Consider the following 14,511-nt stretch of genomic DNA (forward strand, 5'->3'; position numbering starts at 1 on the left):
ACAGATTCTAAGAGATCACAGATGACAGCTCAGACTACTACAAGCAGCAAAACTTTCTATCATAATAGATGAAGAAAATAAGGCATTCCAAGATAAAATTTAAGCAATACCTAAAATATAGCGCTACAGAAGGTCTTAGAAGGAAAACTCCAACCTTAAAAAGTTAACCACACCTAAGAAACACAAGAATTAAATTATCCTAGACCAGCAAATCAAGAGGACACACACATGCGCACACACACACACACACACACACACACACACACACACCCCTCACAACAACAAAATAACAGAAATTAAAATACACTGAACATTGCTATCTCTCAAAATCAATGGTTTCAATTCTCCAGTGAAAAGACACAGACTAACAGGATCAATACAGAAACAGGGTCAGTTCTTTTGCTGCATTCAAGAACACTCCTTAACATCAAGGATAGATATTATCTCAGGGTGAAAAGATGGAAAAAGATATTTCAAACAAAGAACCTCAGAAGCAAGCTGACGTAGTTATTTTAATATCTGACAAAATAGACTTCAAACCAAGACTAAGCAGAAGAAATATGGAAGGGCAATAAGGAAGGGCTAGGACATTACAATTCTTAACATCTATGTACAAAACCAGAGCGTCCAAGTTCATTTAAAAAATTTAAAAATACTACTGCTATGGGACCGTGAAAGGCGCCCTGGTTCCTGGTTGAGGAAAGGCTTGATACCCAGGACCGTGTCACTAGCTGGAGTCCTCCATAGATTTGAGACCATCAGTCACATCAGGGCAATGCCCCAAACCCCTTCCCAGGTAGAAGATGTGATGACCGATCACATAGAATCAAGACAGATCTCCATTATAATGAGGTATCTAAAGACCTGGAGGCTTAGCCAATGAACTTTACTTCCCAGACATTCCTCCCTGCAAAATGTATTTAATCTCAGGCCCACACTGAGGTGGGGTATGGTTTTACTCATTTAACTCCCACCACAACAATAAATGTCTTAAAGCCATGGACTGTCTCTTTTCATCAGGATCTGCCTTGGGGAGCCATAGAGAAGCCCTTTGCCTACAGAACCACTGTCTAATCTCCCCCAGAAGGCCTCCCTGTGCTCCCAGAGGCAGCTGCCACCAAGCTCAAATCTACTGCCAAGGGATCTCCCGCGGGATCAGCCAGAGCCCCTCTTTTACCCCTCAGCCCCAGGCTACATCAAAGCCATGAGCCCCCAACTACATTTTCAGCTCTTCTGTGGCTTCCAGAGGTGCCTGGATGCCCATGAGCCTGAGAAATAGATGACCCCCGGCTCCTTGCAGGTCTGGGGAACCCTCAAGCCTGCTCTGGCTGTGCCCTGTGCCTCAGATTGCGCTTCCCCACCCCCCACCCCACCCTTGGAGTGGTATCCTTCGGCTTCCCCATAGCCCAATACCCACCTGGTGATGGCATAGGGGTAAACATGATCAAACTTCCTGTATCCTGCCTCCCCAAGTGGCTGAGCCCTGTGACAGAATGGATGAGGGACCCAATAATCCTACATACTATAAGCTTAAATCATATATTGACTCTCACACACTGATACTGGGAGACTTCAACACCACATTCTCCTGAATAGAAAGATCATTCAGACAAAAACTAAACAGAGAAATGCTGGAACTAACAATGCATGAGTTAAGTGGACCTAACTGATATTTACAGAACATTTTACTGAAACATAATAGAACATACCTTCTTAGTACCTCATGGGACTTTTTCTAAGATTGATTTCAAATTGTCCCACAAAGTAGACACAGAAGGAACATTGCCTAATTTGCTTATGAGGCCACAGTTACCCTGATACCCAAAACACATAAAGACCTTGAAGAAGAGAATTACAGATCAATTTCCCTTATGAACATAGATGCAAAATTTCTCAATAAAATATTTACAAATGAAGTCCAAGAACACATCAAAAACTTCATCCTGTGGCTCACAATCTCCTTCTGCTGCCTGTGGATCAAGATGTAGAACTCTCAGTTCCTTCTTAAGCATGTCTGCCAGCATGTCACCACTATGATGATGAACTAAACCTATGCAACTGGAAGCCAGCATCTATGAAATTGTTTTTGGTGTCTTTTCACAAAAATAAAACCTTAATTAAGAAAAAAATCATCTACCTCAATCAAGTAAGATTCACTCCAGAGATTTAAGGATGATTCAGCATATATACGTGAATAAATGTAATCCATCATATAAAAATAAATGTAATATATCATATAAACTGAGGGGGTAAAACACATTATCATCTCATTAGATGCAGAAAATGTCTTTGACAAAGTCCAATATCAATTTTGGATAAAAGTAGTAGAGAGTTGGGGATACTAGGGACATAACTCAACATAATAAAGGTGGTTTAGAGTAAGCTTATAGCCAACATTAACTTAAATGGGGGAGAAACTCAAAGAATTTCCATTAAAATCAGAAACAAGGTGAGGTTGTTAATTCTCTCCATAATTAATATAGTATTCAAAAGTCTTAAAGCAATATGACAATTGAAGGAGATCAAGGGATACACATTGGAAAGGACTAAGTCAAAGTATAATTATTTGCAGATGATATGACAATATACACGAATGACCCCCAAAATTACACTGAATGCCTACAGCTGATAAATACTTTCAATAAAGTAGCTGAAAACAAAATTAACTCATAAAGATGAATATCCTTCTTATACAAAAATAAAATTGGGAAAGAAATCAGGGAAACAATAGCCACAAATAATATATCTTGCAATAATCCTAACCAGATCAACAATAATATGCAAATATTATGGGATGGGTTTGGGAGGTAGCCAGATTAGCATACAGGTTATTATAGATCACTTAACTGTCTAGCATTGAGGTGCAGCTTGAAATAAATCTTGGTTTCTTTGTTTGGTTACTGGGGAGTGGCATAAAGAAAATAAATACAGCTGCTAGATTAATCCACTACTTATACTTATAATAAAATAATTCATTTTACACAGGCAGTAAGAACAACAACTAATACATGGGATCCCATGAATCTGAAATGCTTCTTTACACCATCATTCAGACAAAGCAGCAGCCTACGGAGTGGGAAAAAGTTTTCACCCACTACAGATTTGATAGAGGGCTAATACTCAAAATACATAAAGAACTGAAAATACTAGATACCATGAAAACAAATCAGTCAACTAAAAATGGGGTGCACATATAAACAGAGACCCCCCCAAAAAAGAAAAGAAAAAGAAATGTTCATTCAGAATCGTAGCCATTAGGGATGCACAAATCAAAACTACTTTGAGTTGAATGGCTAAGATCAATAAAACAAATGACAGCTCATACTGTCAAAGATGTAGAATAAGTGGAACACTCATACATTGCTTGTGGGAGTTCAAATTTGTACAGCTACTATTGAAATCAATGTGGTAGTTCCTCAGAAGTATAGGAATTATAGATCCAGCTATGTCACCCTTACCTGTGTACCCAAAGGATGCTTCAACCCTGCCACAGAGACACCTGCTCAACTATATTCATTACTGTTCTATTCATAATAGTCACAAATTCTAAGTAATCTAGATCTCCCTCAACAGAAGAATGAATAAACAAAATGAAGTAAGGTTACACGATGGATTATTAACCATTCAAAAATTGCCAACTCACAGTCAAAATTTCTGATCTAGAATTGTACCTGTCTAAAAGAACTGCAGGGATAAAAATGGAGAAGAGACTGATGGAGAGGTGGTCCAATGACCAGCCCATCTTGGGATCCATACCATCGAGAAGCATCAAGGCCTGCCACTATTACTGATATTATGTTGTGCTTACAGATGGGAGCCTAGCATGGATGTCCTCTGAGAGGCCCAACGCAGCTGACTGAGGTAGACACAGATACTTATACCTATCCATTGGACTGAAGTCAGGGATCTCCAAGGTTGAATTAAGAGAAGGACAGAAGAAGCTGAGAGGAAGGTTACTCCAGAGGAAACTAGAGTCTCAACTAACCCAGATCCCTCGGAGCTTCCAAACACTGAGACACCCACCAGAAAGCATACACTATGCAAGCAGGAAGCTGGTCCCAGGCCCCTGACACATATACAACTGAGAACTGCCTGGTCTGGTGTCAGTGGAAGAAGATGCACCTAACTTTCTAGAGACGTGAGGCTCCAGGGAGGGTGAAGACCTGGTGGGGAGGAGGTAAGCATCCTCTCAGAGAAAAGGAGGAGGAATGGGATGGAAACTGTGGGAGGGGGGACTTGGAAGGGGGACAACAGCTGGATTGTAAATATACTACTATTAATAATAATAATAATAATAATAATAATAATAATAATGACACCATGAAATTTGCAGGCAAATAGATAGAACTAGATAAAATCATCCCGAGTGAGGTATTTTAGATCCAGAAAGAGAAATATGGTATGTATTCCCTGAAATGTGTATATTAGCTGTTAAGTCAATGATATCCAAGCTATAATTCATAGAACCAAACATGTTAGATAGAGAGTAAGGGATAGGGATGGGAAGATATATCTTCCTAGAAAAGGAAAACTGAATAGAAAGTTATGATTAGGGGTAGGGGCTGGAATGGGATTATCAAGTGGAGATGCAGAGAGAAGGGTGGATAAGGGACGGAATACAGGGAAAGACAGCATTAAGGGACATTTGTATTAAGGAAAGTCAATATAGTAGAATATTCCTAAAATATCTACACATATGAAGGCTATTTAACTGAAACCAACAAGTAATTGGTGTGACAGAGCCACAACTGGCCATTTCTTGCCAAATGAAATTCCCAGTCTTGGGATTAGGTTATAGCTAATTGAGTTGTTGAGCAAAGGGTTCCCATGAGAATCCCCAAGTAACCCAGGCTGTTGCCAAGAACATAGATTGCTCTTTACAAACTTATGGCATGGCTTCATTGCTGAAGACAATACTTATTCAACTTATTGAATATGGAGAAGTTAAGCTGATGCCTGCATAAAGAGTTTACCCCTATGTTTTAGCATCTGTGGTACAGGAAGGTACTCTATATGCTGCTGAAAAAAGAAGCATAAATACCAAGTCAGCCATATACTCTTTGATTTACAATGGTGTCAGGCTTGAAAGAAAGGCTAGTGCAATGTTGGTACAAATATCAGGCAGACAATAACATATGATAGTGCATTGGTTTCCTTTCTCATCACTATAACAGAAGATCTCATAGAAACACATTAAAGGAAGAATTTGTTTGTGCTCCTAGGTTGAAGGATATAGTCCATGATGGCAGTGGAAACTCACTGTTGTGGCAGGGGAGTATGAAGCAGCTGGTTATATTGAGTAGGCAGTCAGGAAGCAGAAGAAACTCAAGCAGAACCAGGGCCAGAAAGATCCATCTCAATCCTGGGCCACACCTTCTGGTCGCAGCTACATAAAAGAACACGGAAGAAGGAAACTTTTACTTTTTGCCTGCTTACCCTCATTCTTACTGACATGTTCATTTATCTTGTTGTTGAGACATTCATTCACTGGTATTAGAAACTACATCTGCAAAATTCTAACAGAGATTGAAGAGCAGTTGAGACATTCAGCTTTGTGGAATGAACTACTATATGATTCTTGGCCTTTCCATTGGGAGATGGCCATTTTTGGAATAGCTGGACCACAACCCATAAGCCAATATAATAAATCTATACATATTCACATATATGAATATTTCTGCTTTATATACATATATTTAAATATATATTCATTCTATCTACCATATATGTTTCTCTAGAGAATCCAGACTAATATAGTCCCAGACCATGCCCCAAATAGCTTACTTTCTCCAACTAGGCCCCACCTCCAAAAGTTTCCATTACCTCCCAATAAGTCCATCAAATTAGGAAAATTCATCAATGAATCAACACTTTGACTTAGTCAGAATGCTCATGATCCAGTACACGGGAACCAAGCCTTTCCTCCACAGGTTTTTGTAGAGAAACTTCATACCTCTTATAATTGCTTAAAAACCTAATAATACCAAGCCAGCCTTGAACTCAGATTCTCCTGCCTCTGCCTCTGCCTCTTCAGCATGTCCTACAGACTGGCTTGTGGCTTGTGCCACTGGGAAGGGGAGGGAAATGGGGAGGCAGGATCAGGTGTAAGGAGAGACAGGAGAGAGGCTCAGTGAGCCAGGACAATGAATGGAAATCTACAGCTGCTTGGGGTGGGGTGGGGCCGATCTCTAAGAAGTCCCAGAGACCCGGGATAGGGAAGGCTCCCAGGAGTCAATGCAGGTGACCTTAGCAGAGATGCATAACAGTATAGGCATGGGACCTGAAGAGGCCACCTCCTATAGTTAGGCAGGACCTGCCAGTGGAAGGATAGGGACACCAAGCTACCCACAAAACTTTTGACCCAAAATTTATCCTGTGTAAAAGAAATGCAGGGAAGGAACAGAGACCAGAGGAAAGGACAGCCAATTACAAGCCCAATTCAAGATCTATCCCATGGACAAGCATCAATCCCTGACATTATTAATGATACTTTGTTACACTTGCAGACAGGAGCCTAGCCTGTCCTCTGAGAGGTTCTACTCAGCAGTGGACTGAAACCAGCAGATAGCCACAGTCAAACATTGAATGGAGTTATGGAAGAGTCACGGGAAGGATTGAATGTTTAGAAGTAGATGAGAACACCAAAGGAAGACCAAAAGAGTAAAAAACCTGGACCCCTGGAGCTCCTAGAATCTGAGCTACCAACCAAAGAACATACATGGGCTGGAATGAGCTCCCTGACCTGCAGCACATATGTAGCAGACAGGCAGATTGATCTGTCAGCAGATAGACAGTCAGGTATCAATGAGAGAAGATGAGCCTAATCTGACAGAGATTTGATGTGCCAGGGGAGGTGGATACCCGGGGATGGGCCCATCCTTTCAGAGGAGAAGAGGAGGGCAGGTGGAGGGACTCAGTAAAGAAAATATCATAAGGGGAAGTAGTGTTGGGATGTAAACAAACACATTAACTTTTTAAAAACAATCTAACAATATAAATTATTGCAGAAAACTGGAATATTGATATGTTGATGATTGCAACTCTAGACATTCAGTCATGTTAGGAAAAAATAACTTCATTTTACCATATAATTACAAACACCTATGTGACCCATTTATTCCCTGCCTACATATTTAAACAAAAACTTATGCTCACATACAATACTATGTGCAAATATTTTTAACAGCATTAGTCATAATTGCTAAAAATGGAATCAACCCTAATGTCGTTCACCTGGCAAAGAAAGAAACAAACTGTAGTGACTCACAGAATGGAATAAATTCAGGAATAAAAAGTAGCATACTCAGGCTGGAGAGATGGTTTTGTGGTTAAGAGCACTGGTTGCTTTTACAGATGATTTAGGTTAAATTTCCAGCAATCACATGACAGTTTACAACTGTCTATAACTCTAGTTCCAGGGGATCTCACACTCTCATAACAAACATACATGCAGGCAAAACATCGATTTTCCACATGTCACACCTACACACAGTAGCTCAATGCAGTATTTTGTGTGATGAGACTAGGCTACAAATCTCTATGATTCCATGGATATTGCATTCTGGTACATGTGTGAGTATACTGACAATGAACTGATTAATGGTTTCCAGGAGTTAGTTAGAGGAAATGATTACAAAGAGAGAGCTAAGGGAATTTGGGGGATAATTAGAACTTTCTGTGTCATGTTTTGTCAACTCAGGGTACATGCACGCAAAGCACACATTCTACCACTGAACTATGTGCAAGTCATGTAAGTATACATGCAAAAAGTCAAAAAACTATACACCAAAAAAGTTACTGTAGGTAAATTTCAAAATGAAGTTCAAAACATCTTATAATACTCTTTCAGTTTCATTCAGTGATCAAACCATTTTGAGTTGCAGAGGTCAAATGCATGTAAAAGTTGGTATATGATTGGCCTATAACCCATGACCATGCTTGTTCAATTTGGTCTGGTTTAAGTTGACTTCTTTAAGAATCATACTTTGTAATCTGAATACAGGAAATTATTAGAATTAACCACTGATGGTAACACGTGTTTAAGGGAAGAGAAAAGGAGGGAATGAGAGGAAAAGGAAGGGGAAGGTATAGGAGGGAAAAGAAAGAATACAAGATTGGGCAGAGAGAGAAATTGGTGTCTTAGTTACTGTTCTATTATTGTGAGGAGACACCATGACCAAGGCAACTCATAAAATAAAGCACTTAATTAGGGGCCTGCTTACAGTTGTAGACTGTGTTAGTCCATGATCATCATTGTTGGGAAACAGACAAGCATGGTACTGGAGCAGTTAGCTGAGAGCTTTATATCATGAATTACAGGAAGAAGGAGAGACATTGGACCTGGTGCAGGCTCTTAAAACCCCACAACATACTTCCAGGGGTATGCCTCCTCCAATAAAGCCACATATCCTAATCCCTCTCAAATAGTTTCACATTCCAGTGAGTAAACATTCAAATATATGAACCTATGAGAGCCATTTTATTCAAACCACCACAATTAGGTTGAAATTCAAGTTTAAAAGCTCCCTTCCTCCACTGAAAGATAATCTTAGAAAATAAAATAGCTGTCCAGAGTTGTCCCAAGCCAAGGGGAGAAATCAGGGTCCATGTCACTTAGGTGTATGAGTTTCAGGCTGACCTTTAGGAGGATATAATTTTGGGCAAAGCAGATCTTGTTGGACAACACAGGCCCAGAAGGAGCTGCGTCATTGCTAGCATAGGTGAAGTATTTCTTTTGTTCTTACAGAAGAATCTGGGCCACACTTACCACACACCTCTTTAAAAGGGGAAGAAATGTTGAGTTTCTGCTGAAATTCAATAGCAAAACATTTGCCAGGGCACTTTGTGTTTTGGAATAGAAACATAAATGAACAAATAGCTTTCTGGCCAAAGAATGACTTGCCCTGAAATTGTAATTACATTTTTATACTTCTACGCAGTTTTCTTCCTTATTGTAACACATACAATTTATCTGGTTGGAAGGAAAACCTAAATTTAATGGAACTTACTTCGTCCAATGTGTTCCTTTATTTTTGAAAAAGATTTATTTATTTATTATATATAGGTACACTGTAGCTGTCTTCAGACACACCAGAAGAAGGTATCAGATCTCATTACAGATGGTTGTGAGCCACCATGTGGTTGCTAGAATTTGAAATCAGGACCTCTGGAAGAACAGTCCATGCTATTAACCACTGAGCTATCTCTCCAGATCAGTGTGTTTCTTTCAATCCTTTTCTTAGCAGAAAGGAAAAATAGAGATTACATGTAATAGATTAGGACATTTCTGTAATGCTTTCAGTCCCACACGTGTAGAAGTTGGCCTTCTTTTCTTTTTATTTTATTGGATATTTTATTTACATTTCAAATGTTATTACCTTTCCCGCACATAAGCCCCCTATCTCAACCCCCTCCCCTTCTTTTATAAGGGTATTCCCATTCCCATCCACCTCCCTGAAACCTGATATTGCCCTAAACTGGGGGTTCCAGCCTTGGCAGGAACAGGGCTTCTCTTTCCATTGGTGCCCAACAAGGCCATCCTCTGCTACATATGCAACTGGAGCCATGGTCTGTCCATGTATAGTCTTTGGGTACTGGTTTAGTCCCTGGGAGCTCTGGTTGGTTGGCATTGTTCTTATAGAGTTGCAAGCCCCTTTAGCTCTTTCAATTCTTTCTTTAACCCCTCCAACAGGGATTCCATTCAATGGTTTGCTGCTAGCATTTGCTTCTGTCTTTGACATGCTCTGGCTGTGCCTCTCAGGAGACATCTATATCTCGTTCCTGTCAGCATGTACTTCTTAGCTTCATCAGTCTTATCTAGTTTTGATGGACATTATATATATATGCGCTATATACTCATGGGGCCAGGCTCTGAATGGCCATACTTTCAGTCTCTGCTCCAAACTTTGCCTCCATATACCTTCCTATGAATATTTTTGCTCCCCTTTTTAAGAAGGAGTGAAGCATCTGCACTTTGGTCATGCTTCTTGAGCTTCATGGAGTCTGTGGATAATATCTTGGGAAATTCAAACTTTTGGGCTAATATTCACTTATTGGTGAGTGCACACCATGTATGTTATTCTGTGATTGAGTTACCTCACTCAGGATGATATTTTCTAGTGCAATCCATTTGCCTATGAATTTCATGAAGTCATTGTTTTTGATAGCTGAGTAATATTCCATTGTGTAGATGTACCACATTTTCTGTATCCATTCCTCTGTTGAAGGGCATCTGGGTTTCTTCCAGCTTCTGGCTATTATAAATAAGACTGCTATGTACACAGTGGAGCACGTGTCTTTTTATATGTTGGGGCATCTTTTGGGTATATGCCCAAGAGAGGTATAGCTGGGTCCTCAGGTAGTGCAATGTCCAATTTTCTGAGGAACCTCCAGACTGATTTCAAGAGAGGTTGTACCAGTCTGCAATCCCACCAACAATGGAGGAGTGTTCCTCTTTCTCCACATCCTCACCAGTATCTGCTGTCACCTGAGTTTTTGATCTTAGCCATTCTCACTGGTGTGAGGTGAAATCTCAGGGTTGTTTTGATTTGCATTTCCCTTATGACTAAAGATGTTGAACATTTCTTTAGGTGTTTCTTAGCCATTCGGCATTCCTCAAATGTGAATTCTTTGTTTAGCTCTGAACCCCATTTTTAATAGGGTTATTTGACTCTCTGTAATTTAACTCCTTGAGTTCTCTGTAGATTTTGGATATTAACCCTCTATTAGATGTAGAATTGGTAAAGATCTTTTCCCAATCTGTTGGTTGCCATTTTGTCCTAATGACAGTATACTTTACCTTACAAAAGCTTTGCAGTTTCATGAGGTCCCATTTGTCGATTCTTGATCTTAGAGCATAAGCTGTTGGTATTTTGTTTAGGAAATTTCCCCCAGTGCCCATGTGATCGAGACTCTTCCTCACTTTTTCTTCTATTAGTTTGAGTGTATCTGATTTGGTGTATAGGTTCTTAATCCACTTGGACTTAAGCTTTGTACAGGGCAATAAGAATGGATCAATTTGCTGACATCCTGGTGAACCAACAACATTTGTTGAAAATGCTATCTTTTTCTTTTTCTTTTTTTTTATTAACTTGAGTATTTCTTATTTACATTTCGAGTGTTATTCCCTTTCCCGGTTTCCAGGCAAACATCCCCCTAATCCCTCCCCCTCCCCTTCTTTATTGGTGTCCCCTTCCCCATCCTCCCCCTATTGCTGCCCTCCCTCCAACAATCTAGTTCACTGGGGGTTCAGTCTTAGCAAGGCCAAGGGCTTCCCCTTCCACTGGTGATCTTACTAGGATATTCATTGCTACCTATGAGGTCAGAGTCCAGGGTCAGTCCATGTGTAGTCCTTAGGTAGTGGCTTAGACCCTGGAAGCTCTGGTTGCTTGGCATTGTTGTACATATGGGGTCTCGAGCCCCTTCAAGCTCTTCCAGTTCTTTCTCTGACTCCTTCAATGGGGGTCCTATTCTCAGTTCAGTGGTTTGCTGCTGGCATTCGCCTCTGTATTTGCTGTATTCTGGCTGTGTCTCTCAGGAGCGATCTACATCCGGCTCCTTTCGGCCTGCACTTCTTTGCTTCATCTATCTTGTCTAATTGGATGGCTGTATATGTGTGGGCCACATGTGGGGCAGGATCTGAATGGGTGTTCCTTCTGTCTCTGTTTTAATCTTTGCCTCTCTATTCCCTGCCAAGGGTATTCTTATTCCCCTTTTAAAGAAGGAGTGAAGCATTCACATTTTGATCATCTGTCTTGAGTTTCATTTGTTCTAGGCATCTAGGGTAATTCAAGCATTTGGACTAATAGCCACTTATCAATGAGTGCATACCATGTGTGTTTTTCTGTGATTGAGTTACCTCACTTAGGATGATATTTTCCAGTTCCAACCATTTGCCTACGAATTTCATAAAGTCATTGTTTTTGATAACTGAGTAATATTCCATTGTGTAGATGTACCACATTTTCTGTATCCATTCCTCTGTTGAAGGGCATCTGGGTTTCTTCCAGCTTCTGGCTATTATAAATAAGGCTGTGATGAACATAGTGGAACAGGTGTCTTTTTTATATGTTGGGGCATCTTTTGGGTATATGCCCAAGAGAGGTATAGCTGGATCCTCAGGCAGTTCAATGTCCAATTTTCTGAGGAACCCCCAGACTGATTTCCAGAATGGTTGTATCAGTCTGCAGCCCCACCAACAATGTAGGAGTGTTCCTCTTTCTCCACATCCTCTCCAGCATCTGCTGTCACCTGAGTTCTTGATCTTAGCCATTCTCACTGGTGTGAGGTGAAATCTCAGGGTTGTTTTGATTTGCATTTCCCTTATGACTAAAGATGTTGAACATTTCTTTATGTGTTTCTCTGCCATTCGGCATTCCTCAGCTGTGAATTCTTTGTTTAGCTCTGAGCCCCATTTTTTAATAGGGTTATTTATCTCCCTGCAGTCTAACTTCTTGAGTTCTTTGTATATTTTGGATATAAGCCCTCTATCAGTTTTAGGATTGGTAAAGAGCTTTTCCCAATCTGTTGGTTGCTGATTTGTCAACCAATACAATAGTATCCTTTGCCTTACAGAAGCTTTGCAGTTTTATGAGATCCCATTTGTCGATTCTTGATCTTAGAGCATAAGCCACTTGTGTTTCATTCAGAAATTTTCCCCAGTGCCCATGTGTTCGAGATTTTTCCCCACTTTTTCTTCTATTAGTTTGAGTGTATCTGGTTTGATTTGGAGGTTCTTGATCCACTTGGACTTAAGCTTTGTACAGGGTGATAAGCATGGATCGATCTGCATTGTTCTACATACTGACCTCCAGTTGAACCAGCACCATTTGCTGAAAATGCTATCTTTTTCCATTGGACGGTTTTGGCTCCTTTGTCAAAAATCAAGTGACTATAGGTGTGTGCATTCATTTCTGGGTCTTCAATTCTATTCCACTGGTCTATCTTTCTGTCTCTGTACCAATACCATACAATTTTTTTTTCTGAAATACTGCTTGAGTTCGGGGATAGTGATTCGCCCAGAAGTCTTTTTATTGTTGAGGATAGTTTTAGCTATCCTGGTTTTTTTTTGTTATTCCAGATGAATTTGCAAATTGTTCCTTCTAACTCTATGAAGAATTGGGTTGGAATTTTGATAGGGATTGCATTGAATCTGTAGATTCCTTTTGGTAAAATGGCCATTTTTAGTATATTAATCCTGCCAATCCATGAACATGGGAGATCTTTCTATGTTCTGAGATCTCAATTTCTTTGTACAGAGGCTTGAAGTTCTTATCATACAAATATTTCACTTGCTTGGTTAAAGTCACACCGAGGTATTTTATATTGTTTGGGACTATTATGAAGGGTGCTGTTTCCCTAATTTCTTTCTCAGCTTGTTTCTCTTTTGTGTAGAGGAAGGCTACTGATTTGTTTGAGTTAATTTTATACCAGCCACTTTGCTGAAGGTGTTTATCAGGTTTAGTAGTTCTCTGGTGGAACTTTTGGGATCCCTTAAGTATGCAATCATATTGTCTGCAAATAGTGATATTTTGACTTATTCCTTTCCAATCTGTATCCCTCTGGTCTCCTTTGGTTGTCTGATTGCTCCATCTGGGAATTCAAGAACTATTTTGAATAAATAGGGAGAGAGTGGGCAACCTTGTCTAGTTCCTGATTTTAGTAAGATTGCTTCAAGTTTCTCTCCATTTAATTTAACATTAGCTACTGGTATGCTGTGTATGGCTTTTAGTATGTTTAGGCATGGGCCTTGTATTCCTGTTTTTTCCAGGACTTTCATCATGAAGGGGTGTTGAGTTTTGTCAAATGCTTTCTCAGCATCTAATGAAATGATCATGTGTTTTTTATCTTTCAGTTTGTTTATATAATGGATTATGGTGATGGTTTTCTGTATATTAAACCATCCCTGCACTCTTGGAATGAAGCCTACTTGATCATGTTGGATGATTGTTTTGATGTGCTCTTGGATTCAGTTTGCCAGAAGTTTATTGAGTATTTTTGCTCGATATTCATAATGGAAATTGGTCTGAAGTTCTCTTTCTTTGTTGGGTCTTTGTGTGGTTTAGGTATAAGAACAATTGTGGCTTCATAGAAGTAATTCAGTAGTGCTCCATCTGTTTCAATTTTGTGGAATAGTTTGGATAGTGTTGGTATGAGGTCTTCTCTGAAAGTCTGATTGAATTCTGCGCTGGACCCATCTGGACATGGGCTGTCTTTGTTTGGGAGACTTTTAATTAATGCTTCTATTTCTTTAGGAGTTATGGTGTTGTTTAAATGGTTTATCTGTTCCTGATTTAACTTGGGTACCTGGTATCTGTCTAGCAAATGGTACATTTCCTGCAGTTTTTCAAGTTTTGTTGAATATGGGCTTTTGTAGTAGGATCTGATGATTTTTTTGTATTTTCTCTGGCTCTGTTGTTATGTCTCACTTCTCATTTCTGATTTTGTTAACTTGGACACACTCTCTTTGTCCTCTGGTTAGTCTGGCTAAGGGTTTATCTATCCTGTTGATTT

This window comes from Rattus norvegicus, chromosome X, assembly GCF_021556685.1.
Source record: "Rattus norvegicus strain SHRSP/BbbUtx chromosome X, alternate assembly SHRSP_T2T, whole genome shotgun sequence".
NCBI classification, from domain to species: Eukaryota; Metazoa; Chordata; class Mammalia; order Rodentia; family Muridae; genus Rattus; species Rattus norvegicus.